At 43.2% G+C, this 25467-nt stretch overlaps 1 protein-coding gene across 4 annotated transcripts in view; it reads left to right on the top strand.

The window, feature by feature from the left end:
* The window catches only part of pdzd2 (PDZ domain containing 2), a 631303-nt gene that overhangs the window by 286646 nt on the left and 319190 nt on the right, over positions 1-25467 (top strand). For 2 of the 4 annotated variants that reach the window (XM_078551169.1, XM_078551158.1), the window contains exon 1: positions 5446-5793. The exons of the other annotated variants lie outside the window; for them this stretch is intronic. The gene's annotated coding sequence lies outside the window, so the exon portion shown is untranslated. Of the gene's footprint in view, positions 1-5445; positions 5794-25467 lie in introns of those variants that run through there. 4 annotated transcript variants of the gene reach the window in all.

Below are 25467 nucleotides of genomic sequence, written 5' to 3'. Positions count from 1 at the left end.
AGGATTCAGCCAGCTTGGTCAGTATTGATGCTACCAAGCTACTCTTGGTGATGGACAATGCAGTCCTCCCCACCTACAATACATTCTATGCCCTTGCTATGCTCATTGCTTCTTCCATTGAGGAGCATTATTTCAAAATAGAGGAAAGGTAGTAGGTGCTAATTAACAGGAATATTCATGTTCAACATGAAGGCATGAGACCTTATGGGATCTGGAGTCAATGTTGAAGACTTACAGGCCCCTGCCCTCTAGACCATACACCAGTGTACCACCCTCTCTGATGGGTCTGCCCTGTAGGTGGGACAGGACTTACATAGGGATGGTGATGGAGGAGTCTGGGATATTGGCTGGAAGGCATGATTCAGTGAGGATGACTATGTCAGACTGTTGCTTGACTAGTCGGTCAGACAGCTCTCCCAATTTTGGGACAAGCCCCCAGAGATGAGTGAGGAGGACTCAAGGGTGAACTGTGCTGAGTATGCTGTTACTGTATCCAGTGCCTAGGTAGATGTCAGGTGCCCATCTAGGTTTATTCCTATTAAACTTGGTTGGCATGATTCGGTACAACTGAGTGACTTGTTGGGCTATTTCAAAGGCATTGAAATGGATGATCGGCCATGATTGTATTGAATGGTGGAGCAGGCTTGATGGGCTGAATGGCCTACTCCTGCTGCTATGTTCCTAGAGAGCAGTTAAGAGCCATTCACATTTCTGGGGATCTAGTAGTCACGTATAGGCCACACTGGATAAGGATGGCAGGTTTCCTTCCTGAAAGCACACTCGTTAACTGAATGGAGTTTTTCAAAAATCTGGTAGTTTTTTGTGGCCACCATTACTGAGACTAGCTTTCAGCTCCAGGTTTATTAATTGAATTTAAGCTCCACCAGCTACCATGGTGGGATTTGAACTCATGTCTCTGGGTTACTTGTGCAGTAACATAAGCACTATGCTATTGTAGCTAACATCAAGGCAGTGCATTAGACCCAAATTCATGGCACAAGTGTTAAATTGGTTGGAAAGCAGAAGGCAGAATTACAATAAGAGGGACATTGTTGGAGTAGTAGTGAATGACAAGTGGCTTTCCCCAGAGATTGACTTTGGGTCCTCAGTTCTTATTGTGCATATTAAAGGGAATAGAGAGCAGTAGATCCAAGTTTGCAGATAATACGAAGCTTGGAGGACCTTGGGTATACTGGGAAATTGGAGAAAATTCTGAGGTCCGTGAGAATTCTCAAGCAATTTAAGGAAGAATAAAGTCCAAAGTCTTCGTGAAGATTAGAGAAGGGTCTTAACATTGTGGGGAGGTCAGAGAATATCTGGCATTTGTAAGAGCTGCATTCAAAATTTAACTATTTGAACACCTGTCATTCCATTTTCTGGAACTGCCTCATGAATAATCAGTATCTTTCACTCGTCTGTGGCAAACCATCCTAATGAGCTCCAAGATACAGTGCTACATTCATCTCCAACCACTTGTGAAAAGAGGAAGTCAGTTTCTGAAAGCTTCAAAGTGACTTGGAGATTCTTCTCATGGCCATTTTGTATCTCATATTGACCCCAGAAAGTCTAGCAAGCGTTACCCCCTCTGCAAGACCTGAGTGCATGGCTGCATACCAACTGGTTCAAGCCATCCCAAATCAATTTTCCCACACTGTCCCCATATCCCTTGATATCTTTAATAACTAGGAATCTATCCATTTCTGTCTGGAACGTACTCAATGACTGAGCCCCCATAGCCCTCTGAGCTAGAGAATTCCAAAGATTCACCACTCTCTGAGTGAAGAAATTCCTCCTCTACTTACCTCTTATTCTGAAACTGTGTCCCCTGGTTCTAGACCACCCCCAGCCAGGGCAAACAACCTTCCCACACCCACTCTGTCCAGCCCTGTAAGAATTTTGTATGCTTCAATGAGATCACCTCTCATTCTTCTAAACTCTAGAGAATGCAGACCCAGTCTCCTCAATCTCTCCTCATAGGGCAATCCTACCACCCCAGGAATCAGTCTGGTGAACCTTTGTTGCCTCTATGGCAAGTATATCCTTCCTTAGGTTAGGAGGCCAAGGCTCTATACAACTGCAGCAACACTTCTTTACTTCTGTACTCCAATCCTCTTGCAATTAAATCTAATATACCATTTGCCTTTCTAATTACTTGTTGCAACTGCATGTTGGCTTTCAGTGACTTGTAAACAGGGACACCCAAGTCCCTTTGGTTATTCAACAATCTTCCAGAAAACTCTTCAGAATCAATTCCAGGTTGCTGTAATTTACAGTGCTTGTTTGGCCCTATCTGCTTTCCCTTTTCCCTGAGTTTTTATGAAATACCTGTTGTTGTTGGATATTTTCAGTTGTACTATCCAACCATGGGTGGACTAGAAATATTCTCTCTTCAGTTGGCTGGAATGAAGGCTTCTTGTTATTAATGATGAAGCTGAGCTCTCTGAATGTGACAAGAATCATTTGGACAGCTGTCAGAATGGGTTTCTCAACAAGGACTCCTCATCCAAGGGTTCCTTGAAAGCACAGTTAACTTGTTTAAAAATGCAAAGCATACTCTTAATGGTCATCTCTGTGTATCATGCATCTCAGTCCTCTCCATCTGGTTGTAGATACAACTGTGTGGCACCCATCTAGGTCCAAGGTGGTGTGCTGGAAGGAGAGCTGCTGGGAAGTGGATGGATCTTTAACTTTGACAGCATAAGCTGTGTGGTACCATGCTTGTACCTACTTGAGGTTATCCCTGTGGATGTGATGACTAAACCCTCTAAAAGGAATGCTTATCCTTCCTTCTATTCCTCCTGAGGTTTTGCCATTGATGTTGTAGCCCTCCAATGTTTCTTCCATTTTGATAGCCATCAAAGAATATGTTAAGTAGCGGCTGCTGAAGTGCCATTATTACTGAAATAGGTATTTGCTGTACACCTGGCTGCTGTAATGCAGTTGTATCATTCCTCAATTCCTAGAAAAAGATCTGAGCCTCTTTGAACTGCTTATGTTTGAGATTGCTGCACTTCTGAAATTCTGGCACCTTGTACATCCTTGATTTTGTTTGCCCCACCATTGGTGACTGGCAGCTGTCTAGGCCCTGGGTTCTGGAATTTTTTTCCCTAAACCTTATTGCACCTCTCTCTCCTTTAGGTTGCTTCTTAAAACCTATGGGTGGAATCATCCCAGATTTGCACAAAGTGTCGTAGCAGACAGGAAAAAAAGTATTTTTACCCGCTGGCCACAAAGGCGGACCTTCTCACGATATTGTACCCCCCTGCCCGCCCTGACGCACAATGCCAATTATCTCATTGAGCAAGCTTTTGTTTACCTGACCTGGCTTGGTGTCAAATTAATCTGTTAACCACATATCTCCCACCCTTGGAACGCGGTACTATGGTAAAGGCATAAATGGATAAATTGGTGTTATGTCTTTTGAGGCCTACAGTGACATGGGATTTCCTACCCTGTAGAGGGAAGTGTCATTTATTATTCCATTTAACTGACTTTGGAAAGTTACACAGAGCTAGCATACAAAACTGTTAGGTGCGTGACTCCCCAACTCCTATCATTACAGAAACCCGAAAACCCAGGCCCAAGCTGTCCATATCCCTGCAATATAGGAGGAAGATACTGTTTAAACAAAAACAGTTCTATTCTGAGAGGAGAAAACTAGGTAAACACATGCGGGGTTTGTTTTTATTTATTCTTTCATGGGATGAGGGTGTCGCTGCCAAGGCCAGCATTTGTTGCCCATCCCTAATTGCCCTTGAGCTGAGTGGCTTGCTAGGCCATTTCAGAGGGTAGGATTTTACGGCCCTGCTGAAGTCAATGGAGTTCAGAATGGCCTGCTGCATTTAATGGCCCTGTTCCAGCCTCCACGGGGCCGTAAAATTCCAGCCAGAGATCAGTTCAGAGTCAACTACATTGCTGAGGGTCTGGAGTCACATATAGGCCAGACCAGGTAAGGATGGCAGATTTCCTTCCCTAAAGGGCAATTGATGATAGTTGTCATGGTCATTATTACTGAGACTAGTGGGAGAATCTTTCGTATGGTGGGTGGGCTGGGCAGGAGCGGACATGGAGTCGATCGCTGCCCGCGATCGGCTGTGTGCTGCCATTTTATGTGGGTGGGCCAATTAAGGGCCCGCCCAGCGTAATGTGTAGCCGGTAGCGCTCAGTGCTACCTGTGCGGGCGGGGGGGAGAGGAGGGAGAGTCGGGGCCTGCGCTCTTTCGCGCACATGTGCTAAAGAGCGCAGCAATCTCCCTGAGGCACGGAGCTGGGCACAGAGCTGCCTCAGTGAGATTGAATGGTTGTGAAAACTTTTTATAAAGTGAAAATTTATTTAAACGTGTCCCCATATGTGACAGTGTCACATGAGCTGGGATATGTTTGGGAAGTAAGTAAAATTTATTTATTTATTTTATAAAACCTTCAGGAAACTTCATCCCGCCCGTGGATGAGGTTTCCTGAAAAATGCGAACGTCGCTTGGGCTCTTCACCTACCCACCAACCTTAAAGTTGGCTAGGTAGCGTTGTTAACAAGTTAAATTACTTTTTTAATGGCCTTACTAGGCCGTTGATAGTTCGGCCGGCTCACAGCCGCCTCCGGCGCACGCCCGCTGAACAAAATGATGCTGGTGTGCATGCCTGATGTCATCATGCAACATTTTATGCTGTCAGCATGTTTGGCCTGCCCCCACATACCAACGGGAAGATTTAGCCCTAGATTTCAATTCCAGATTTTATTAACTGAATTTAAATTCCACCAGCTGCCATGGTGTGATTTGAACCCACAAATCCAGAGCATTAGCCTGGGCCTCTGCATGACTGGTGCAGTGACATTACCACTGTGACACTATCTCCCCGTGAAAAGGTAAAAAGGAATAGAAAGTTAGGCTGATAGGGTTAAATGAAGAGGGGTGGGAGGAGGCTCGTGTGGAGTGTAAACACTGGCACATACCAGTTGTGCTGAATGGCCGTTTCTGTGCTGTAGGCCCATTGTAACTCTATATGATACATATATACATTTCTTGAAAAAAGTTCTCTAATTTCGGTCACTAAAATGAAGAACCTATTTTTGTTTCAGAATTTTTTAAAGACATTAATAAGATGCAGTTTGTACTGCGTGTGACCTTGCCTTCCAAAGTAAAACACTCTTTTCCTGTTTTATTTATGTTCCCATTAACTCCAGGCAGGAAGCATTAAATGGGTGTGTTATAAACAATTTCACTGCCCAGATTAGGCTTCTTATGGGTGGCCCATAAAGTAGCTTTTCCTCTAATCTAGAGCGGGCGAGCTGTATTTTCCTTCAGAGGCTGGAGGCTGATTGAAGTAAGATGGGAGGAAGCAAGTGAAAGGGGAGGGTGATTAGTGGAAATAAAACAGTAGAAGAAAAAACTTCTCATGTATCTGGGCAGGGATAGGGTCCTCCTCTCAGTAACATGTGACAAGCAAGAAAACAGCCAAGTGCAAATAAGATTGCAGCACCCAGCAGCCAAGCACATGCAGGCAGATGCCAGAAAAAATAGAAAACAGTGCTTGTCGAGGAGCTTGGTGGGGCAGTACGCTCCAGTCAGTTAGCAGCTGGGCTGCACACTTCAGGCAACAGTTACCCTCCCCCACCTCCACAGCCGCTGCAGTGAAAGGTGATTACACCAATTAACAGCCACATGGGAATGATAACCTTCTCAGACAGGACCAGCTCAGGGCACCAGCTGCCCTGGACGGAGATTCCAAGGAAGCAGTGAATACTGAAGTGAACTGAGAGAAAAGAAGAAGCATGAGATTCCCGAAAAAACAGCAGGTACAAGGAAAACTTTGCAAACTGTGAGAAATATTTGGACAGTTGACGTGTTTGCATTAATCGCGAGTGAATTCCTTGACGTTTATGCCATGCCCATATGTAAAGAATTCTAATCAGTCCAGGTATATGACAGTCTGTTTAAGTATGGAAAGTATTTGTTACCTCAACTAAAGCTTCAATTCCCACAGCATTTCAGAGGAGCTGTTTAACCACAGGGAAAAGTAAAATCAAAGTTGAAATGATGTAATAGATATTTTCCATATTTAAGCTGTGTTGCTTGCCATAAATTGATTTCTGTCTGGTTACTCTTTTATTAGCTAGGAGAATTTTATGCGTGCCTCTCATTGCTATAACACTCTTGATGTGGCTCACTCTCCCAAGTATATCAGTGTAAATATGTCATGGTTACATCAGGATTTTTACAAATGACTCAATACAAAAATGATGTATTTACAATATCTTAGCACCAATTTTAACTCTATGTACTTGGCAGAAACTTGAGTGCACAGTTAAAATTGGGACAGCAGCTTATGTCCTCTGATACCGCTGGAAGTAATTTTAACCTGTTTTTAGCAAGCATTGGGAAAATCTGATGGAAAGCAGCTGCTTTAATTGTGCAGATAGGGTTCTGAGGTTAATGAGGCCCGAAGGCGCTAAGGTATCACTAACAGGACAAGTGTGTGGCAAGCTGATCCAGGGTCAGAGGGGATTTTTTTGTTTGGTTTTTGGAGAACCAGGCAGCATAGAAGAATTCCCTAAGATAAAAGCAAAATGCTGCGGATGCTGCAAATCTGAAACAAAAGCAGAAAATGCTGGAAAAACTCAGCAGGTCTAGCAGCATCTGTGGAGAGAGAAACAGAGTGTTTCTCTCTCCACAGATGCTGCTAGACCTGCTGAGTTTTTCCAGCATTTTCTGTTTTTGTTGTAGAATAATTCCCCCCCGCCCTCCCCCGCTAGCTCTCTCCACTCTATGCTAATACCTCATGCTGGGTTTGGACAGCCAATCTCCCAAGCCTCAAGCTGTAGGGTCCAGGCTATTTGTCACCCACCTGAGTCCCTCCTGTATATACTCCCAGGAGTTAAAATCTGGGCTTTTATATGGCATGATATGATCCCTTGTAAAACACCATGGAGAGAAAAGTGCCTGGCATGTGTTTGACTGGCAAAGCTCAATGTTGACTAGTGATGAGAATACCTGGGGTCAGGAATTGTGAGTGAGTGGAAATGAGAGGTATGTTAGGCAAATGAAATTTCATGGGGCTGTATAAGGACAAAATGGGAAGTGAATAAATGCATGGAATTCCATAGTTGGAACATTATCTAGAGCTAATTTTACTGATTTCTTATACTGGTATATAAATAAAAGTTTCCAAAGATATATTTAACCCTTGCGCATTTCACAGCAGTGTTGATTTCAGACTGAAACACACTGTCAGTGTGCATGCTTTGTTTTTGATTTTTACAGAGAAACTTCAGAAGTTTAACGCCAGAATATGAGCTTGCTGTATTTTTGTGGTGGATTTCGACGCAGCCTCAATATGAGGTACTATATTCAGAGGGAGAGAACAAAAGAGACGTTTGACATGCATTCTCTCCCAGGAATAATCACAGTGGGTTGCACAGCCTGCTTGAGTGATTAGGGGACTGAGTGCTGAACTTCATAAAAGAAGGTTGTTTAACCAAGCTGCAAGAAACTTGCTTGCTTCAGCTGGGTGAGTTTTGGCAGCTCGTGGACAAGTTGTTGGCCAATCAGAGTGCCATTGATAGTAACCATGGAGTAATGATACAGACTGTTCTGCTTCCCTAATTGAATGAGTGAGAAGTCCAGGTGCCAGGTGCTATCTCCAAATAAATAGCACGAGAAAATTGTTATTGGAGTTTGATGCCATTCAGGAAATATCAATTACTGTTCTGGTTAACAACCATGTTGTACCCTTGAGAAAGAAAGGAGAAATGTGCCAGTTTTCCCTTTCTTGATCACTATCCAGTGATCCTTTTGGAAAGAATATACGGGAATCTCGGGTGAAGGGAGGAAAGTTACTCGGTTGAGGAAAGGGAGAATTACTAATGCTGATGGAACCTTCGGGAGAAAATGGGAAAAATAATAGCTGTTGTATTCTATTACATTGACCGGAGAGGGCAGATGGAATGTCAGTTTAACATCTCATCCAAAAGCGACAGCTCTGACAGAGCAATGTTCCCTCAGTTCTGGAGTGTCAGCCTACATTAGATACTCAAGTCCATCAAGCTGCTTACAATTTTCAGAGGCCAGTGGGCAGAATGTGTACCTTAAAGGGACTACAAGTGGCTGCTCAGTCTAGCATCAAATTTGGCCGAGCAAATGGAGGATGGCTGCAGGGTGCCAATGAAAACTTAAGGAGAAAATGAAGAAAACATGAACTCTTGTATTCCATTATTAATCTTTTAATTAATTATAGTGGTGAGTTGTAAGACACCAGTCAAACAATAAAAAATTGTTGTATAATAGTTGTAACATAGCACATAACCCAATATTAAAGCATCTATGGTTCTCGTGCTAAGATCAAGAGTCCCAGGCTGTGACTTGTGTAACCGTGCTTCAGCACAAGTGCAAGTATCTCATGTAAATGGCCATTCATCACCTGCATGTTGCAGAGTGAACATCAATAACTCATCTACTGGGGGAGGGACCTTTGATTACTGAGCTACCAAACTACGAGAGGTAGAAAATTTTCTAGTATTAGCAAGTAGAAATGTCATTCAGAGAGAAGAAACTGACTATTAGGTATACCTTCATTTATTTGCTAATGTTAGCAGAAAAGTAAATATGTGCAGATGAATAACATTACTGGGTAATGAAGAATGCAATGTTTCTAACAGTAATATGATAAATGCCAGCTTGGCAAGTGTGAGATCCAACAGTAGTGTGTGAGACACATATCATGGTCAGACCCTCAACTCCAAAAAAGATGTCCTCCCCAGACCCCAGGCAAAACAAATATAACATTCATATTTTTAATTACCATGGTATGCAGAACATGTGAGTGAGTGACTGTGAATACAGCTTAGCCAAAGGGGTAATGAATTCCAAAGTAAAATAATTTTAAATTCTAAAACATTTGGGTTGGTTTACAAAAGTCGTTCTGCGTGTGCTGTAAGTTTTGGGTATGTATAAAACTGCAAAAGCAACTGATCTGTGCCCCTGGCTAATTTAGCAATTGTGTCAGAATGATGAGCAATGACCTTAGCTGGTATGGCAATGAAGTTATGGGGCAGCTGCACCCTTGTTTAGTGTAGCATTGATGGATAAAGAGGACATGTCAAAGGTAGTCACTGCCCTGTTTGGGGGGTGATTTAAGAACCGCCAGAGTAATGCATTGTACATCAAGGATTGGAGAGGCTTTAGTGCTGCTTTCAGTTTTTGTAAACAGGAAACCCAGTCAGCAAGATTGAGGACGTGTATCACAGCTAGCAATCAGGCAACCAGGCTCGGTCCCATCAGTAACACCAGTAAAATTTGGTTCCAATGAAAGGGAACTGTGGAAAGTGCAAGGCCGACGGATCACTATCTTTGTTTTTCTCAGAACATTATACACCCTTTGGCTAGGTCGGTTCCAAAAATATAAACATATGGTACTAAGCACAAATTACAGTACTCTGAATCAAGATATGTATTTTATTTATATATACTTGAGTTTTGCTGTGTAAACTTAAGGAGAAATTCTTTTATGAAACCAATGTCAGTTTAAGAGAAGCTATCGTCAACTTTTCACAGAGGAAATTAAACCTCTTGGTCTGCTGGACATAAGCAGCAGTGTTTTATCCAGTTCGACCCACTAACGGGCAGTTAATACTATGATTTTCTTGTTGAATTCAATGTGTACTAGAAAACCAAAATGTATCAAGATTCCTATAGATTTACAGAAATCTGATGTAAACAATTCCCAAGGATCCTTTGTCAATAACCTCCTCCAGCCCTACAATATTCTGTGTTCCTCCAATATTGACATCTTGCACATCCCAATTTTCTTCGCCCCGCCATTGGTGCTACTGCTTCAAGCTCTAGGCTCGAAGCTTTTGAACCCCCTCCCTAAACCTTTCCACCTCTTCCTCCTCTTCTGAGACACTCCTGAAAACATATCACTTATTTGTTTTGATGTCTCCTTCTTTGGTTCAAATTTTCTGTCTGATTATGCTCCAAGCGAAGCACCTCGGGGTGTTTTACTATGTTTAAAGGATCTACATAAAGATAATTTATTTTGAGTTAAATTCAAATTTGTTCCTGACTAAAGGCTGATTTTCCAACTAACAGAAGAGAGCCTGTTTTTCCTTAATTAATAACCTGCAAATTAAACCGCAGAAAGACACAATTTTGAAATGAGCGATTTCTGCAATTTAATGGTGCTGGCAGCTCTTCAAAACAGGGAAAAACAGGCAGATCTGCTTTTTTTTATGATTAACTTTTTGGTTGGACTGAGCTTGAAACCTGTCAATGATAAACAGGTGAACTTATTGGTTTAACCACATGGCTTGGGAAACTCTTTCGAGTTACCAACAGTCACAGATTGCTACTCTTTCGAGTACAATCACAGTTCTTGGTTTCCGGGAGTGGGACATGAACCCACAACCCTCTGATTCAAAGGCGAGGGTGCTATGAACTGAGCTACAGCTTGGGAAGCAGTTACAGTTTGATGTTGAAGTTAACGATCCATCCAATGGCTTTAGCTGACATAGTGATCACTCAGGGCGGAAGTTCAGTATGCGGGTAATGATCTGACTTGGATGGTCACAGTCACAATATGAGCTGTTCCTGATGTTCCACTTGTGGAGCAAGTGGTCAAATCTTCACTGGCCCATCCTCAAGCGGTTGAGGGTTGTCTAGATTTTACGAGGGAGGTTGAAAACTGGGATTTCATCATTTGGGTCAGTTACCAGGATGCAGTTGGTGATGTTTGCAGTCAACTAGGAGGGGTGCCGTTGAGAGGTGGGGCTGTTGTCAGTTTGTAGGGTGTGGAGTGTGTTCCAGTAGGCGCTGAGCAATTTCAGACGAGAGCTCGAGGGTGTTTTTTTGTTGTCCTGTGTTAATGGGAGTGTCAATTAGCTGTCAGCCGGCAGTGTTCTTTGTGGGAGGATGTTTTTCCTGCAGACATCAGGAGGTTCAATGCGTGCTAACACAGAAAACCACTCAAGCTGTGTTGGTCGCAATGTCCCAGAAATAATCGTCATGACTTCCTGAATGTGGATATCTACCGTGTTTGTGATGGGTGAACTGTATCTCACGTGGACAGAGATAAAAAGAAACAACTTGAATGATGCAAATCTAAAATAGAAACAGAACATTCTGAAGAAGTTCTGATGAAGGGTCCTATTTGAAACGCGTCAAATCATTTGCACATCCTGTCTGACTTGTGCATTTCCATTATTTCCTTTTTTTTCAGCTGTCTTAAGATGGCATAAAAACATCCAAAGCACAGGTGTCGCACCAAAATGATACATTTGTGACTCCAACACAAATCTGTAAGGTGCAATTCATGCCAGTACAAATAATATCCATTATAGAATGGTGTTACTGTATATACAAGACTGATTACAAGCTGTGTTTATACCTGCATAGATCAATAGCTTTCATTGATATTTTACAGAATGTAGCTGCCAAAATAGCTCCTTGTCTTGAGTTATGGAACAGACATTTGCCATCAATCAGTTACTTTGGTTAATCCCACCTAATGTTTTAATATAAAATAGATATTGAGCCTGTTTTTAGAACTTAAGCCCTCATATGATGAATGCCTATACCTTGACCTTCAAGGAACCCGTTGACATGGGTGACCTGAGCATGTATGAATTCTCTGCAAGAAGATTGTGAAGTTGCAAAGTACTCATTACCATCAGTCTTAGTATTTAAATTAGCACTTTGTGTGAGAGCACTTTAGAAGTCCCCTGTGTGATTTCCCAGCACCCTACTTGCATGTCCCACAATGGTGGGACCAAGTCTGTTGGTTGGAAAATAAACCCCTATATTTTTATCACTGCACAAGTCAGCCCATCTTATAAAGGGAAATCAAATGTACACAGAAAGGAAGACGGGAAATTTATAATTAGGAAAAGGGAGATCTTTAAAAAGATAGAAAAAAGCAAGACACTGTCCAAAAGGTGTTTTAAAACTAGGCTCAATTTGAGCTTTGAGTGTGTTTGTTAGATGAGGTCAATCTACTTATTGACATCATGTGACGACTGTCATTGTTCTTATTCATTGACTGGAATATTTTGACTGCAGAGTTTCTTTCTTTATTGCCCTCTTCCCTTGCACTACATACCATTTAGTTATTAGCACAGCAGTCAGCCATCCTGGCCATTAGTCTGAGTCTAAGGGTAGAGAATTATGCTTGGTGTGCAGGCGCGCTGGAGCGTGAAATAAAGCACATTGATGTTGGCTGAGCGTGTCGACATTAATGCGCACTCTCGCGATAGTTAGGTCGGCGGGCATGCACCAGTGCTGGAAGTGCGCCCACTGACAATTAAAAGGCCTATTAAGGCCCTTAAGCTAATAATTGTATTGAATTTTTCACTGCCTGTTCAACCTAACGGTTGACAGGCAGGCAAAAAGGCCAAGCGGCCTTTGCGTTTTTTAGGAAACCTCATCCATGGGAGGGATGAGGTTTCCTAAAGCAAATAAAAATAAAATAAAAATCTAATGCTTGCATTAAAAACATGTCCCTTCTGTCACATGAGGGGACATGTTTTATGACATTTTTATTTTCTTTTTTTTTAAACAGTGCTTCATCTCCCTGAGGCAGCTCCGTGCGTCAGGGAGATTGAGGCGCTCTTTCTTGCGCATGCGCGAAGTTCGTGCTAGGCCCAGCTCTCCCTCTCTCCCCTGCCTGCACAGGCAATGCTCAGTCCTGCCGCTCGCGTTCCACGCTGGGCGGGCCTTAATTGGCGCGCAGCTGATCATGGGCGGTGGTCGGGCCACCTGCCCCCGCCGAGCACCCTTGCCAAGGGCAAAATCCTGCCCTTAAGTTCCTGAATTGGACGTTACTACCCTATCTAGGGTATATCTTACAAGTCCTGTCTCTTTGCAAACATATTTGCTACCTCTTACATATAAGGGAGATAGCTATAAAGGCATTGCTGCAACATCAGTGAGTTTTAGAAATGCTTTAAGCTTCTAAAGTCATAAAGATGTGAGGTAAACCGCAGTGACCAAACATAGAAATGCTTCCAGGCTTTGAAGGGTCAATGCACACCTGTTAATAATAGCAAAGGATTATTTACTTTGAGTTACATCAGCTGGAATGTCAGATTTAATTGCTGATAGTGAATTCAGGCACTAATTGTATGAGACAGGTACTCTGACCCTGATGTTCTGTTCAGAGATAGCTGATGAAGTAGCTTTCTTCTTTATCTCAGTGAATTTTCAATTAATATCAGATACAGTAATCTCACAGGCTACTAAACTCCCCATCCATTGTAGATTACAGATCTTAGCTGAAGATATTGCAGGAATTGAAAAGAATACATTGTCATTGTATTTTCTTCAAGGAATTGTTGGTCTATTTAACCAAGGCTTTTGTTACAAAGGTATGAGCAGATTAAATAGACAGTACCCTGAAAAAAAACACAATGCTGTTGTATCCTCAGTGGCTCAGTGCCATTTTGCATGGTTTGGAATGACACAGACCAGAAAGCCCAGTGTGCCCACTTTGTTAATCTCACTAGAACAGTGTTGAGGGTCACCACAAGTTTATCAAAATTTCACAGTGGGAGGGACATACATTTTTCACTCCATGATTTCTTGGAAATGTTAATGCATTGACTTAGCATATAAACAGGGTGTGGTTTGGCTGCGATGCCTACATCATGGGTTTGCAATGTCTATACAATGTGCACACAGCAAGCATAGTCACATGGATGTGGCTGCGGGGTGTTTGCTGACACCATGTTGTGGCTTAGAGGGAGAGCCAAGTGTAGGACAAAATACCACGCCTTGCAGGAAACGATGGTCTTGAATTTGCTTAATTGGGCCCTAGCCTAGCACAAAACTGACGGCAGTGGGGCCCTGGCATTAGGTGGGACTGAGAAACACTGATCTCTACCCTGATGATGTCTCCTTGAGATTTCCCACTCAGACAGTAGCAGGGCAGGTGATAGTTCCATCCACTGCAGATAAGTAAGGAGGCTAGGGGCCAGCAGGCTTCCTGCAGCTTCCGCCTCCTTTGCTCTGTGCAGGACACTGGTATCCAGGTCCATGGAGCACCAGGGGCAAGGCAGACAGGGATTGTCCAAGCCTAGATCTTGGCCTGGGACATCACAGATGACTAGATGCACCAGCAGTCAAATTAGCTCTTTTATAAAGAGGGGCAGTTTTAAAGCCAAAGCCACTTTCCTTTGGCTTATTCTTCCAGTGGCACTCTCTCTTGTACAGGGGCTGCCCAAATGTAACAATTTTGGCATGGATGCCTGATAATTTATTTAAATCAAGTGTTAGTACCTTGGTGCTGGACACCCTGACAGGCTCAAAAACTACAGCCCAGGTCATTAGTGGAATGAGATTCATATTCCACTGCTATAAATGCTGTCCCAGCCAGAAGAAAGGGAGGAAAATATATATACAAATATATATATATATATCTACGTCAACCTGGCTACCTTATAAAATTATTATTTTTATTTTAAAAATGTACAAAGCTTTACCCTGACTAGCCAAGAGGAATTTCTAACCTTCAGAAACCAGCAGGGACCTCATTATCTTTAAAGAGGTGCTAATACTCTCTGTGACTGCCGACTATCAAATACCGAGGAAATGCACCCACACCCTTTCCATTTCTAAGGCAGAGCTCCGGCCAACGGAGACGGTGGGCAGAATTTTTAGGTCAGTGGGCGCGTGCCGGACCCAGTCGAGCATAAAATAGCGCATGATGATGTCGGGCGAGCGTTCCGACATCATCCCGCTCTCGTGCAAGATTTGGGTTGGCAGGCGCGCGCAAAAGACAGAAGTGCTCTCGCTGACAATTAAGAGGGCAATTAAACCCATTAAAGTTCCCATTGTCCCCAATTTTTCATGGTCCACGGACAGGTGAATCTGCCAGGCTGGCTTAGCATTTGTGATGAAACCTCATCCAATGGCAGGATGAGGTTTCCGTTGTTAAATTTTAAAAAATTAAAATGTATGGACAGAATTTTCATCATGTGCAGAATCATCTGTTCGGTGTGCGGGCCCCCGGGCGTGCGTCCCCCCGGGCGTGCGTCCCAGCGTCACTGCACGTCATTCCGATCTTTCGTTCAGCAGATGTGCACCGGAGTCAGCTGAGCACCTGCCGAGCTGTCAAAGGCCTGTTAAGGCCATTAATAAAACAATTAAGCAATTTGACAAGGTTGCCCATCCAACCTCAAGGTTGGCGGGCAGGTGAAGAGCCCAGACGGCCTCCGCACTTCTCATAAAATCTCATCCACGGGCAGGATGGGGTTTCATGAAGGGTTTATTAAATTAATACTTTTTAAAAATAAATTTCATAAGCATGTCCCAGCTCATGTGACGCTGTCACATGTGGAGACATGTATAAATTATTTTTTTACCTTCTTTATTAAAAATTCTCATTCTAAAATTAATCTTCCTGAGGCAGCTGCGTGCGAAAGAGCGTAGAAATCTCCCTGAGGCATGGAGCTGCCCCACATAGCTGGGATTGAGGAATTTCAGACTCCATAGATACTGATACAAAGTTGGCTTTAGTAGCAGTCAATTATGAAAATCACTTGAGATTTCAGATGTTTTCAATGAAATTGTGAAATGAACTAAAGATTTAGCATCATTACCTGGGCACCAAATGTTATTGGCATTTTTGCTGTATAAATTCTCCCTGCAAGACATTCAACTGATTTGGACAGTAAAAGGATTGATGAGATTTCTGTGGAAGGAGCTTCATATCTGTTTGAATTTCCAAGCTTTTATGAGCAGTGCATAATGAGACTCTGGTCAATGTAATAAATTGAAATCTTCTGAGGGACCAGTGTAGCAAGCGGAAGCTGTATAAACATTGGCAGCTGATTCATAGCAAACAACAGATTTAATAGATCAGGTCAGCACACAGGGGTCAATGTGCCAGAATCTATTCACATGCATTGCATTCTAATTGCTGTCAATGAGTCATTTTTAAATTCTAGTGCATATACAGCCTTGATTCAGCAAACTTTCACAGCATTTCAGTTTTGTGCGTAAGGATTTAACTTTATTTGAATGGGGTTGTATTCGCATTATACTTGAACCACTACCTCAACTGCAAAACAAGGCAAGATCAACCGTATAAAGCTTACTTCTTGATCTGCTAATGAATTGTCCTTGAATCAACTCTATCTTTGGGGCTGACTCTCTGGTTGATAGAAAATTATATCCTAGAATAGGTGAGTGGGTTTTCTCAACTGAATTATAAGCTTGTTCTTTAAAGTGCTGAAGGCACAGGTTGTCGCCCTTCTGTTTTGACTTAAGGGGTTTTTCCAGCTAATGCTTTGTTGAGTTTTGGGGATCCTTGGCCAGAGTTGCTGGGAGAATACCTGAAGGCGGTGTGAATTTTTTACCTCAGAGTGTCTCATCTCCACCTCCTCACAATAGGAAGGCATTATGTAGCTGAAGTTGAAATAGCAGAGCCCATTTCTTACTCTGGCACTCCCAAATGGAGTGCTGCTCCAACTGCTTGTGGTTGGTGCAGATTAGACTTCCTATTCACTCAGTATGCTGTTGTAGAAACAGGCTGGCATATGTTGATTGAAAAGCAGAACACTGTGAGTGTTGGAAATCTGAAATAAAAACAGAAAATTTGGAAATACTCAGCAGGCCTGGCAGCATCTGTGAAGAGGAAAGCAGAATTAAAGGGCAGGATTTCCTGGTTCCGCCTGCCGTGGGACTGGAAATTCCTGCCTAAAGTCAGCGGACCTTTTGATGGTTCATCAAATTTCCTGTCCCACCCGCGATGAATCGCTTGGCAGGCGGGTCCAGGAAATCCCGCCCAATGTTTCAGCTCAATGACTTTTCATCAGAAGCATATGTTGATACTGCATTGGTTGAACATCCTTCTGAATTTATTCCTGCTTCTAGTGTAATGATGCTAACAAAAAGGACTGAGGGCCAGATTTTCACGGCAGTGGGCTGACTCCAGAGTCCATTAAAATGGCCGGTGGGACCAGATGTGGATGTCTTGCCCCCATTTCCAGCAGATCCTATTTTGTTGGTGGGAGAAGGGGAAGGGGCATGATTCACACAGGTGGGAAACCCGAGCTCAGCAGGGCCATTTGAAATTAGTGGGGAGTTCAAACAGACGCTATTTTTCCTGTTCCAAGGGTCTTAACTCAGAGTTTTGGGAACCACAATTTTATGGAGCAGACATAAATACTTGTGAAGAATGGCTAAGGTTTGTTTAAGTGTCATGATATGAAGTAATTTAAATCCTCAGCCCTTGAAAATAAAAAAAAACTGCAGCTTTCAGTTAGAGTAGAAAAAAGAAACCTGCTGTTAGATTGCATTAATTGATGAGCCACCTGCTGTAGCTTAGAAATAAAACATTGGCTATCTGTTCCTGCAGTTTCAATAGCTTTTGTAGTTGACATTTCCCAATGGTTGCCATTATAGCTGAGCCTATTATGAATGTTTGGCTGAGTTTCAAAAGTTCAAAACCACTTAGCTCTGCAAGGGGTTGAGTTCACATTTTGATTAACAGTTTTAAGAGGTTATTAAAGGATAAGCGATCTTTGATGTGGTTAGTGAATAGAAGTTGGTTTGTTTTTATAACAGATTGACCATGAGATTTAATTTTTTTGAATGGGTTTCATGAATGTGAGGGTTTTTTTCAGTATCATGTATTAATGAGTGAGAGCTCTCTTAGTTTGTCAGCAGTTTATTTTTTCCATCTCCGTGTGGCTCCTGAGGTCTGTCCAGAGTGGAAAGGTCCTAAGATGTAGGAGCAGAAGTAGGCCATTCAGCCCATCGAATCTGCTCTGCCATTCAGTGCTGATGGCTGATTTGATAATCCTCAATTCTACTTTCTTGCCTTTTCCCTATAACCTTTGATTCCCTTACTGATTAATAATCTGTCTGTCTCAGCCTTGAGTGTACAAGGATACTGGGTGAGTGGCTATGGTGTGGGCATGCAGGGCATAGGTGGGTATGGGGAGCATAGAGGTGGCATGTTGGGGTGAAGGCTAGAGGACCTGACAGCCTTTAGTACAACTGGGCCAAAGTCTCAGAGAACAAAGGCGATCTTTCTAACCAGCTCGCTGCTGCGCTTAACCACTTCCGTGGCCCACCTCAGAACTGCCTTCAGAGGTGGTGACCTCGATTCCATCCCACCTCCACCTGCCTGGAATGAAAATATGGAGGATGGGGGTGGGGGTTGCTTTTTAAAGGAGACGTGTCCGTCGAGTCAGGAAGAGATTCCTGCCTCGATGGCGAAAATCTGGCCCTGAAAGTGAATATGTTCATATGGCTTTCAGGAGGTCGCAGGATAGTAAAACAGGAAAATCTAATGAGATACTATAAAGAATTGCTATAAAAATTATACATTCTGTTGAAAATCAGGTAAACAACCAGAGGCTTTCCCAACATTGGACATGTCAGTAACATGGATGAGAAATTACCATGACTCCCACTCAGAGAAAGTGGGTATTACTGGTTGCAGCCAGCCCCTTCAGATGGATTGATCTGTACATGTTCAGCCAGAAATCTTTTTGGATCCAAACAAAGATAAGTTTTAGATTTATTTAAGATAGCAAAAAAAAAATAACTGAGCTTGGGGCAATCTGGCTGCTGTTTCTAAAGGATTGGTGCTGGTGCAGACCTTTCAGCCTCAGCAATGCTAACACCCCTCTCCTTATCTGAGGTGACTACCTTTCCCGTCAGTCACACAGTGAGTGTAAATAACCCGAAGACAGAAAATCAGCCAACTCGAGTCATGCCCACATAGGGCAGATTTCAAACTTATTCTGTTTGACTTAATGCAGGTGTGAGGGAGAGAGGAAAATTGACCATCATAACCTGCAAGATTGTGACTCACTGTGGAAGTGGGCCTGCTTCTTTCAGTTTTAATTTCGTTTTCATTTTCTCCTAAAGTAAAATGAGAATATGCGGTAAGTACACAGTAGCTAGGTCAGCTTATGAAAAAAGATAGGTTCATGTTTTGGGTGTGGTGTGAGGTTGATGGCTTTATTCTCTGAGTGAGGGGAGGGTAATATATTTATGCCAAGGTTTCGACTTTGGACTGTGCTGCGCAGCCTAGTTACAGCACAGAAGGTGGCCCTTCGGCCCCTATGCACTGGCTCTCCGTAGGAGCAATTTACCTAGTGTCTGGCCCTGCCTTCTCCCCGTGGCCCTGCGCATTCTTCCTTTTCAGATAACAACAAAATTCTCCCTAAATGCCTCAGCTGAAGCTTGTTGCACCACACTCGGACAGTGCATCCCAGATCCTAAAAATTCTCTACATGGAAAAGTTTTTCCTTATGTCACAATTGCTTCATTTGCCCATTACCTTAAATCCTTCCAGCAATGAGAAAAGTTTCTTCCTGTCTGTTCTGTCCAGGCCCCTCATGGTTTTAAATACCTCTATCTAATCTCCTCTCAACCTTCTCCCTTCTAAGGAAAACAGTCCCAACTTCTCTAATCTATCTTCATAACTAAAGTTCCTCATTCTTGGGACCATTCTTGTGAATTTTTACTGCAGTCTGTTGCCTTTCACATCTTTCTGACAGTGTGGCACCTAGAACTGAATGCAATACTCCAGTTGTGGTCGAATTCATGTTCTATACAAGTTTAACGTAACTTCTTTGCTTTTACGTTCCATGCACCTATGAATAAAGCATAGAATGTCATTTTTTATTCTTTCATGGGTTGTGGGCCTCGCTGGCAAGGCCAGCATTTATTGCCCATCCCTAATTGCCCTTGACTGAGTGGCTCGCTAGGCCATTTAAGAGTCAACCATATTGTGCTGGTCTGGAGTTACATGTAGGCCAGACCGGGTAAGGATGGCAGATTTCCTCAATCAATGATAGTTACCATGGTCACCATTAATGAGACTGGTTTTCTTTCCCAATTCCAGATTTTATTAATTGAATTTAAATTCCATCGGCTGCCGGGATTTGAGTCCATGTCCCCCAAGCATTAGCCTGGGCCTCCTGAGGGGTCTTGTTAGGGTGGATGTGGAGAGGGTACTTCCTCTTGTGGAAGGATCTAGAACTAGGGGCAGAATCTATGGCTCGGCGAGCGGGGGGCGGGGCCCACTCGCCGAGGCATAAAATGACGCACGGTGACATCGGGCTGGTGTCCCGACGTCACCGCGCGTCATTCAGATTTTCAGTTCGGCGGGTGCACACCCGAGTCGGCTGCGCACCCACCGAACTGCCAAAGGCCATTAAGGCCAGTTAACTATCAATTAAAACAATCAACTGAGCTGCCCATCCAACCTTAAGGTTGGCGGGTAGGCGAAGAGCCCAGGCGGCCTTCACATTCTTCATGGAACCTCATCCACGGGCGGGATGAGGTTTCATGAAGGTTTTTAAAGGTTTGAAAACATTTTTAATAAAATTCATAGACATGTCCCAGCTCATGTGACAGTTTCACATGAGGGGATATGCCCTAAAATTTTTCTTTTTCCTTTATTAAAATTTTTTAAACTTAAACTAATCTCCCTGAGGCAGCTCTGTGCCTCAGGGAGATTTGCGCAGGCCCCGAATCAGGCAACAACCCCTCCTCCCCTCCCCTGCCTGCACAGGGAGCGCTCAGTGCTTCTGGGCGTGTGGCACGCTGGGCAGGCCTTAATTGGCACGGCCACGTAAAATGGCGATGCCCAGCCAATCCCACACGACCCCTCTGACGGGGAGATTTAAAACGGAGATGAGGTGAATTTTTTTCTCTCAGAGGGTTGTGAGTCTTTGGAACTCTTTTCCTGAAAAGGTGGTGGAAGCAGCGTCTTTGAATATCTTTTAGGCGGAGGTGGATAGATTCTTGGTAAGCAAGGGGGTGATAGGTTATCGAGCATAGGTGGGATGCAGATTTGAGGTTACTGTCAGATCAGCCATGATCTTATTAAATGGTGGAGCAGATTCGAGGGGCCGAATGGCCTACTCTTGCTCCTTGTCCATCTGTTCGTATGTTTGTATTACTAGCCCAGTGATATTACCACTGCACCACTGCCTCCCCCTAAGGCCGCATGCTTTATTAACCACTCTGGCAACTTGTCCTGTCACCATCAATGATTTGTGCACATATACACCCAGGTCCCTCTGCTCCTGCACCTCCTTTAGAATTGTACCCATTATTTTATATTATCTTTCCACGTTCTTCCTAATAAAATTAACCACTTCACCCTTCTCTGCATTAAATTTCACCTGCCACATGTCTGTCCATTCCACCGACTTATGTCCTTTTGAAGCTCACTGTTCACAATGCTTCCAAGTTTTGGATCATCTGCAAATTTTGAAATTGTGCCCTATACATCAAGATCTATGTTATTAACGTATGTCAGGAAGAGCCAGAGTCCCAACATCAACCCCTGGGGAACTCCACTACAAACTTTCCTCCAGACCCAAAAACATCCATTAACCACTATTCTCTGTTTCCTGTCACTCAGTTAATTTTGTATCCATGTTGCTACTGTCCCTTTTATTCCAGGAGCTATAACTTTATCTACAAGTCTGTGGTGCGACATTTTATCAAACTCTAAATGGAAGTCCATGTATACCACATCAACAACATTGCCTTCATCTCTATTATCTCATCAAAAAACTCCAGCAAGTTAGTTAAACTAACTGGCCTGTATTTGATGGGCTTATCTTTACACCATTTTTTGAAGAAGGGTGTAACATTTGCAATTCTCCAGACCTCTGGCACTACCCCTGAGACTGAAGAAGGCTGGAAAATTAGGGCCCGTGCCTCTGAAATTCCCACTCTCACTTCCCTCAGTATCTTTGGGTGCTTCTCATCTGGTCCTGCTGTCTTATCAACTCTAAGTACAGACAACCTACCCAATTTCTTCTCCTTATGGTGGTGAACTTACTCTGTATGGAGAAAGGCTGCTACTATGCTTGGGCACTGTGGTACTTTGTTAGCTTTAGTGTGGATTTTATTTTTTCTACACTAGTTTCATTTCCTTGGAACACCTGACTCTGTGCCTGGATAGTATAAGGACCAGAGGTGTGGCCATTTCCAAGGCTACTGCTTAATGATTGGTTGCTGAGCTGCAGGACATGTGTGCCATCAGAGATTTGCAGCTGAGTATCAAGGTAATAGTGTACAGCATATGGGAAGAATGCTTTATTTTGGATAGTACCCCCTCAGACTGTACACTCTTCGCCCCAATGAGTCAATGACCACCTGAGCCATATTAACCAGAAAGGCCTCTGGAATTTACTTTCGACCAGTGTTTAGTGCACCGGTTATAGCTGGAGGTGTGGTATGGCTACTACAAATGTTCTTAGTGTCCTCGTGCTTTTTTCCCAATTTTCTCATACCCTCCCCTGTATGCTGGAGTTCAGAAATGGGCTGTCTCTGCTCCCCTGTACACATTGACTCGGGTCACCAGTGAGTACCTCCCTCAAATGACACTGTTTCACGTAATATAAACAAAAAATGCTGGAAATATTCAGCAGGTCAGGCAACATCTATGAGGGAGAAAGAGGTAACCTTTCAGGTCACTGACTTGTTTCATTCTCCAGGGATGCTGCCTGACCTGAGTATTTCCAACATTTTCTCTTATTTCAGATTTCCAGCATCTGCAGAATTTTGCTTTTGTATTGCTGAAAAAAGAGGCATGCTGTCAAAGCTTTTCATCCTGCAGTTGTCAGGACAGATGCAAGAATGTCAAATTTCAAAGGAAGCAACAATTTATACTGCATGAGAAAAGTGTGCTGATTAGTTGGCAAGTCAACTCTGGTCGAGGTGTTGCCATGGAGAATGTACCAGGGTACTATTGTCTCCCACACTTTGTTTCATTCAAAAAAGCTGCATTGCCTGGACATGTTCCTTTTGCCTGCAGAGGACCAGGCATTGCTCATTTTCATGCTTTGCTGTCTAATTTGTGGTGATCCTGGGGGATTTCCTGCACTGTTGTGATTTCCACAACTTTTCTGCATTTTTTATCACAGAAAAATAATAGTTTGAATATCAAATGACAAAAACTTTTGTCTTCTGAACATTTAAAAATTCTGAATAGGATTCTGACCTAACTCCTGTATCAGGAAGGACTATCTGAAGTAAGTAGGAACAGTTGTATTTTAGGGTGTCTTGTGAATACTCTGGGAACAGATTAACCATGATGTTCACATGGTTTAGGACACTAATGTGCAATCTGAATTGTCCAGACGGGCCACAGATATGTTACTTTTGCCTGAGTGTCCAATGAAACAAGGCTGTGGTCATGATGTTTGATAATCATTAACTTCCACATAGTATTCTCAAGAGGAAAATTGAATGTTTTTTGGCAATGGTTGGCCACTGCTTCAGTTTTTTGTTCTTTATACAGCTGTTTGGTTTACAGCAAAGTTGAAATACCAATGACTGAGCAGTTTGCTAACTGCCGTTCTTCATTGAAGTATTGGAAAGAAATGGCCCGTTAAGCTTATTGCCAGTGGAGAGAGTTATTCCTGCAGTGGAGAGAGTAATTCTGACAGTGGAGAGTTATTCCCACAATAGGGAAAATTATTCCTGGACATGAGACAGTTAGTCCTGCAGAGACAGGGAGCTGGATTTTCAGCCTGGGGTTGAGATCCCGATGGCTGGATCATTTCTGGGTCACAACGCCATGCTGTGTTAGCAATCAGTGACGCAACACCATTTTTAAAGGCAAAAGGGTACAGGGTAATTTAATAAGGTGGATTCAAAATTGGCTTAGTTGTAGGAGACAGAGGGTGATGACAGAAGGATGCTTTAGTGATTGGAAGCCAGTGTCCAGTGGCGTACCACATGGATCTGTGCTGGGTCCCCTTTTATTTGTTATTTATATAAACGACATAGATGACTATGTCATCTTTAGTAAGTTTGCGGATGACACAAAGATTGGCCAGGTGGTTAACAGTGAGGTTGAGTGTCTTGGGCTACCGGGAGATATAGATGGGATGGTCAAATGGGCAGATAAGTGGCAGATGGAATTTAACCCTGAAAAGTGTGAGGTGATACACTTTGGAAGGAGTAATTTGACAATGAGGTATTCAATGAACAGCATGACACTAGGAAGTTCTGAGGAACAAAGGGGCCTTGGCTTGTGTGTCCATTGATCTCTAAAGGCGGAGGTGCATGTTAGCGGGGTGGTGAAAAAGGCATATGGGACACTTGCCTTTATCAATCGAGGCATAGATTACAAAAGTAGGGAGGTCATGTTGGAGTTGTATAGAACCTTGGTGAGGCCACAGCTGGAGTACTGTGTGCAGTTCTGGTTGCCACATTATAGGAAGGAAGTGATTGCACTGGAGGGGGTGCAGAGGAGATTCACCAGGATGTTGCCTGGGATGAAACATTTAAGTTATGAAGAGAGGTTGGATAGACTCAGGTTGTTTTCGTTGGAGCAGAGAAGACTGAAGGGTAACCTGACCAGGCGAGTGGGGGGATTCCCTGAGCTGGGAGCGCGAAAGAGTGCACAGATCTCCCTGAGGCAAAGTGCTGCTTCAGGGAGATCAGTGTTCCTTTTAAAAAGATCATAAACGATGAGAAAAATTTATTGACATGTCCCCTCATGCGACACTGTCTCATGAGCTGGGACATGTCAATTACTTTTATTAAAAATGTAACAAATTTTACATCCCTCATGAAACCTCATTCCACCCGTGGATGAGGTTTCATGCTTTTTTTGAAAGCCATCTGGGCTCTTCGCCTGCCAACCTTAAGATTGGATGGGAAGCTCCTTTAACTCTTTTAATTACTTTTCAATAGGCCTTAGCTGTGCGGCTGCCGAACTGAAAATCTGGATGTACCCTGCCCGACCTCACTGCGCGTCATTTTATGCGTCGGTAAGCCTCTGCTCGCCAAAGGGAGAATTCTGCCCATGAGTTTAGTTTTGGGAACATTTAAGGACAGGCTGAGTCTCTTATATGCAGAATTGAAGAGAGCAAGAATAGCTTGTAAATCTGGTGCAGAGTGGGCAACAACCCTGCAGTCATCAGCAAACTGGAAATCATGTATGTCTATGGCTCCTAGTTTGGTTTTGGCATTGAGGTGGCTGAGTTTAAAGAGTTTTCCATCTAGATGGTATTTAATCCTGACACCAGAGGGCAGCTGATCTTTGATGAGATGAGTAGCCACTGTCAGATTGTTTGTAAGTATTAGGGAGGCTATCACAAAGCCTTGCTTGACCTTGGTCAATCTGTTTCAGATCTCCCTCTGTCTGATAACCATAAAGCAATGGCAGAACTGTGATGAAGTTTCTTGGACATCCAAACCTTTGGAGCACAATCCACAGAGCCTCATGATTTACTGAGTCAAATGCTTTGGCCAGGTCGATGAATGCAATGAGGAATTCTGGTGTTCTTGACAGAAACAATTTTTCTTGGATTTGTCAGGCAGCATAGACCACGTCAGAGGTTCCTCTGGAAGGCCTAAAGCCACGTTACGTCTTTGGGAGGATTTCCTCAGCCATAGGAAGCTGGCAATTCAGGAGAATGTGTGTCAGGATTTTAGTTGCTGTGGACAAGATGGAAATACCTCAATAGTTTCCACAGCAAGATTTA

Source organism: Cetorhinus maximus, chromosome 1 (assembly GCF_964194155.1).
Source record: "Cetorhinus maximus chromosome 1, sCetMax3.hap1.1, whole genome shotgun sequence".
In the NCBI taxonomy this organism is placed as follows: domain Eukaryota; kingdom Metazoa; phylum Chordata; class Chondrichthyes; order Lamniformes; family Cetorhinidae; genus Cetorhinus; species Cetorhinus maximus.
This window is presented reverse-complemented; position numbering and strand designations above follow the sequence as displayed.